Raw genomic sequence first — 6107 nt, forward strand, 5'->3', positions numbered from 1 at the left:
TTCAGACAGGAAATGCTAGTTGCAATCTATGACCCAGGCTAGAATAAATCTAAAACCATGGGTCTCCCTACCAGTTAACAACTGTGGGAAAGGCTTTACCCATACAGAATTGAAAAGAAATAGAAAATCATTGTAGTGGTCAATGTTGAATTTGTGGTAGGCCACCACAAATAAATAAGGTCATGGGAAACAATGATCTGACGCCATGTGACTCTTTTTAAGTGTCACAAACCTCTACAAATATATCAACAATTGTCAGTTGTTGAACTTACAGTAGCCAGTTGGAAAATTTTTATCATACTGCCCTACCCCACTCTGAATGTGGACTGAGTGCGCATTTATTTAAAAAAACAGTTTTATGGAGTCAGTTCAATGGACAACAGGGAGCAATAATCTCAGTAACAGCATATGAGTTTTCCCCCATCCTTTCAGAACATATTGGATCTCTTGAAGGATTTCTTTTGGCTGAGGATCTGTTCATTTGATTGACCTGATCCGATACTTACATTAATCTAAAGGCCAATTAAATATGTATCTGACACAATAGAGGCAAATGACATAACATTTTTCTCAAGCTTCTTGAAAACATTCATAGTCATGAACTTAATTTATTGATGCAACATGAAAATATTCCTAAAATTCTCAGTAACAGTATTGGTACCATATCAATAATTGCAAAGTGAAACCCAGGCCAGTTCAACAAGTTCATAAGACCGCCGAACCCCAACAGATGCTGCTGTAAATACGAGGTGATCTGAGATATGCTAATGAAACTTGCTTGGTTTGTAACCTGTGTTTTAAGGCCTGCCAATCTCCCTTAATGAAACGATCAATTCATCACTGAGCCCTGGGGTCTATTCCTGTCTGACATTGAGATGCAGTGAACAGCCCTTTAACTGGCTGATAGTGCCAGATCATCAACAAGGAAAGTGGAGACTGACTGTATTAAGTGACTCAAATGAGACACAGACTTTTTTACACATTTCTTAAGATGATTAATTCCTCACCAATATGAGGATCAGGGGAATTACATTTACTTCAGTAAAGTTCACTGGTTCAACAGCTCTCTGCATTAATCCTGATAAAGTCCTGGGTGTATGTGGGAAAATCAGGCTCCTGTGTTGGAGGCCAAGGTGTGTCTGCTTTCTTTGACCTCACCTGCACTTTTTCTCACATTACATGGTGTAGCGGCTCCCATCGCTCCCTGTCAGGCCTAATTAGAGTAGATCTGTACTGATAACAGTCATTAGTCAGGCAGCCTCATGCAGGCAGGGAGAGCTGGGATCCAATAAAGCCAGTAGCTCCTCTGGGGTACTGCCCACTTTTCCACAGCAACACTACAATGCTAACCTACATATCAGCAGCTATGACTAAGAGATTTTAACTCAAGTCCATGCAACAGTAACTGTACCTAACATGAGAAAAGAAACTTTTTGAACAACAAATATTAACAGAAGATTTCTGGGATGCGACTTTTGTGGCTTTTCTGGCTATTGGGCCCCAAGACATTCAGCAGACAGTTAGCCATTAGACACTATTCCTGCGTGTCAACTGTAATGTTTGAAGTTTGGCAATCATCAATCGAACCAAAATTAGCATCAAAGAGAGCTGTCTGACTGGCTGACTGACCCCCACATTTTTAAAAATCTTTTTCACACATTTTTACAATGCAAAAGAAAACAAAAGCAACACTAATTAACAACATTGTCACTTCTCTAATCAAGTTTACTTCATGCTGCAGCAAGCAGTTGTTTTCAGTGATAAATCTGTAATTATTCCACTGTATGCTACCTGCCCAGCAAAAAACACCAGACAGATAGTAACTATTTGGTGAACACTGTGGAGTATTGAGCAGCTGAATTTGCTAGATAGCAGAAATTTCCCTCAGGAGTTGGTGGAGAGTAAACCAAAGCTGAAGGAACAACAGCAACATAGTGCAACAAGTCTTTGTGAGTCTCAAGTGGCGAGGAAATGGAGGGCAATCCTCACAGACTCTCTATGGTGAATACAAACTGTTAACTTAAGGATGGAGATACAGGGTCCCACCTCTGCAGACTTCCTGACAGTTCCTTCATGTCTTCCACTGTAACTTGCATTTCATTGTACTTAACTACTGATTGTTGGTGATGTTGTTGTGGAGGACTTTGTTGGTAATTGTCTGTCTGTAACTGTAATGTATTTTCTAACAAACCAGCAAAGAAGTGTGAATATAGTGAATATGTAACTCCAATGAATGTATCTATTACTACATATCTTTTGTGTAATTCAACAATAATTCCCTGTCATTACCAATCTTTTGAAGACCATAATGCATTAAACACGTGATGCCTGTCCTGTTGTGATGTTATCCCAAAAGAGGCCATGGAACTCATAAAGTACCAGTGTGAACACTATGACATTTGAGCTAATGATGAGACATTCAAATGAGAATGAAACTGATTAGTTTTGATTAGCAACAGATCTGGCAACTCATTTCTTATCACTCAGTCAGATGATTTTAGCCTTTGTATTGTAATCAAATGTAACTTCTAAAATATTTTACAGTGGCACACTAGTCTTTGTTGGCTGCTTTGTTTTGAAGCTTGACTGGTTTGATGTAGGACCCTTAGTAAACTATGGTTAGCAACTCAATAAGTCACAATTAAAGTTAATTTTACTCAAATAGCAGCAATTTTCAACATTGTTCGAGTAGCCACAATAACAAAACCACTTACAGGTGGCATACAGGACTTTGAGTGTCTCATTATTATGCAATTTTATGCTGGGAAACCCCAGGTATGGGCATTTGACGTTGCTTTGACACATACCGCACACCAAAACATTGCTGCAGACCAAACACACAACCCCACGGCAACAGCATTCCTCAGTGCCTGAGGACTTCCCTAGCAGGATAATGTACCCTCTCATATTGCATAAACTGTTAAGAAACAGATCAAGGAACATGATTAAGAACCCAATGTGTTGACCCAGCCTCCAGGTTCTCCGGATCCCACTGTGATCAAGCATTTGCGGGATGTACTGGAACAGGCCTGATTCATGGAGGAACATCTCGTTGCCAGACACCACAGGAGATCCCAGGGGTCCTGTGACCATAGCTCAGTATTTAAAAGCTGTTTTAGGCTGCATGAGGGAAACCTACACAATATTTAACAGGGGGTTTCAGTGTTGTCACTGATTAATATAAGTCATCTCAGGGCCCTTCACATCATAAACTCAAGAGAAAAACCTAATGACTAATATAAAAGAGCAGCACAAAAGTTCAAGTCAGACATTATGACAGTCCTGTCTTCATTTTCTTGTGCAATGTTGAGCTAAAAACTGAGTTTTTTCTTATAGCTGATGCACCTTCAGTAGCTACTCCCTCAAAAGGAAGATCAAAAACAACATAATCCATTTCACTGACCACAGCAGGGGTTGAGGGACATATCTATGCACATTTAGAGACTTTGACACCAAGTGTTTCTGTCTCTTGTGTTCCCGGCGCTTCCTCGTATGGCTCTGGTGTCTTGTGGAGAGATCACAAGAAAAGAAAGGAAAGAGGCAAAATATCCCTATTCACATCTTTTCATGAAGAGAATGCAACCATCTGCCAAATGTCTCTTCACATTAACTTTGCACCATTGAAGGTGTTGATGGTGCAGGACAAGACTGCACAATGCTGGAGCCATTATGGCTGGTACATCAAGTCCTTCCACTGATTTGTTCCCCTCTTCCCTTCTTCACACATGTCTCTCAGTAGAAACTGAGACCAGTCTGACAGGACAAGATTGTGTTTAGCTCAAGCAGGTGACGGCAATTGTGTTGTCTGAGAAGGGGGGGAAAAAAACGAAGTCGGACAGCTGCAGAAATAATTCATGGATTGTGCTGAAAATAACTCTGTTCAATATTTTAATACTGCCTTCTGTGATCTTGGGCAGTGATCCAATGTGACAAGCTCCTATTTGGTCACAATCATCCTTTGGAAAAAGATGTGAGCAGGCTAATCCCAAACCAAACAATGAGCTCATCTATATGGATCCAGTGTCTGTTTAGGCTAGTTAATTTGAACAGTGACACAGGTTTGCAAATGCATGAGATTTCCTCGGAAAGTGTGCAACTTAGCAAAACAAGGACAGCTGAGAGTTACTCGGTTAGTTTAACAAGTCTACAGGCCACATTTTAGCTTGTTTGAATGACTGGGCGTTGACAACAGTGGCACTAAGGTTAGTCAAAACCCTGTCAAGGGGAACAGAATCTGGCAGGAGAAGACTGCTATCAAAGACACTTTTGTGAGTCACATCAAGACAAACTCTCAACCATTTAAAAAAACAGCACAGGCTGAAGGAGGCCAGCATTTTCTTGGCCACAAACAGGATTACTAGGGGAACTAAACCAGAGTGGTCAACACAACTCTCAATTGCAGCACTAGCAACAAAAATTGGAATCAAATGAATGATGGTTGTCATTCGTAGTCATAGAGATATGTGAACAATGGTGGGAAAGGGCTAAACACCTTGGGGGGATTCTGGGTGGTTCTTTGTGTGTGAAAGTGGAGTGCTCGGTCCCCAGCCTGTGCTCACATCAGCCCACACGTCAGTCTGCGATCATGGCACAACTCATATGAACAGCTGGACTACAATTGGCAAGTCTGGATTTATTATAAGGCTTAGAGGTGCTGGGAACTAGATGCTGAGAGTGATGGGGGATCGGTCTAGTGCCAGAAGTCCTCCCAAATATGTAGAAGAGATGTGAATCCAGCTTCAAGCTCACTGTAAAGCATCCAGCGCCCCCTCCTTTCAACACCTTTCTAACCTCAGAATTGGGAGAGCTCTGTTTGACAATTTGACAAGTTGGCCCGCTTTACAAAATGATTGGCCAAGTGTGAGGAGGTAAGAAACTAAGAGGGGTTTGAACCTCTCTTTTAGCTACATCCATCACTTACGACCAGATGCAAAACTATGAATGCTTTTGAAAAGAGATTGGCCAGAAGTGTTTCTAATTTCCCCATTTGAGAATTATTTCACATCCGTCTCCATGATAGCACAGTGCTTTTCCTTCAGGGTAGTTTGGATTCAATTGAAAGAGCTATGAGTACATTTGCGTTTCGTGGATTGAAAAGTCAAATGTGAACCTGCAATGTGAATGTACTACTATCAGTAGCTTGGAAATGTACCATTTGTTTTTGTATTATTTCTCATTTATAAGGTTATATGAGCACAGAAAAGCAAATTACATGTGCAAAGTAGTAATTATTTGGATACTGGGTGGAAATTCAAATTGCTGACACAGCATGGGAAAAAGGAAAATATTAGGTGTACACTATCCTAGAGATTTACAATTGCTTATTTGGTTAAGGTTGTTTACTGCTCTTGGTTTAAATCAGCAGTTGAACTAAGAGCGGACTTTTTGGGCTAGTTTGTACAAAACTGTACTAAAGTTCTAGAATAGATATAGAAATATCTGAGTAAAAATCAGAAACTACAACCGCATTAGATGAACACCCAAACCGTTTTATTTCCATGTAGCTATCGTTTTTGCAGGTGCAAGTGAATGCAGAACCTCCTCATGTTCGAAGATGGTGTCAACCACTAACACTTCCATTTCAAATCGATTTTATAAAATGGAAACAAATGGGACTAGATAAAACCAAATTCAAGAAGAGGAAACACAACAGAAGAATGCAACTTGAGCATAAAGGTGCTTTAGGATGGTAAAAACAACAAGTCAATAGAAACCGCATCAAAAGCGGTTGAGAACTAGTAGTTTGAGTTATCTGGCTAAACTGCTGTTCTACTGATATTAGTCAAGTATGGGAAACATGTAAAACATTAAAAAATAATAATAATAAGTCTAGGAGAAATATACAAATCTGGTTCATCAAGAACTTTTTGGGGGTTTTGTGCCTAAATTCAGGAGTCTGTTTCAGAAGTCATACTGAAAATGGAGAAGTTTCCAACCTCTCTTTCAGGTTTCTGACACAAACCTAAGGCATTTAGCTCATACTATGTTTTCTGGAGTCTTTAATTCACTGACCTTCTTTTCTCTTGTTGCAATACAATAAGGCTGACAGACTGGAAAAGCTTGTTTAGGACAGAGTGGCAGAGATGGAATATCAGACCAGTAACCCT

The sequence above is a fragment of the Amphiprion ocellaris genome, chromosome 12 (assembly GCF_022539595.1).
Source record: "Amphiprion ocellaris isolate individual 3 ecotype Okinawa chromosome 12, ASM2253959v1, whole genome shotgun sequence".
NCBI lineage: Eukaryota > Metazoa > Chordata > Actinopteri > Pomacentridae > Amphiprion > Amphiprion ocellaris.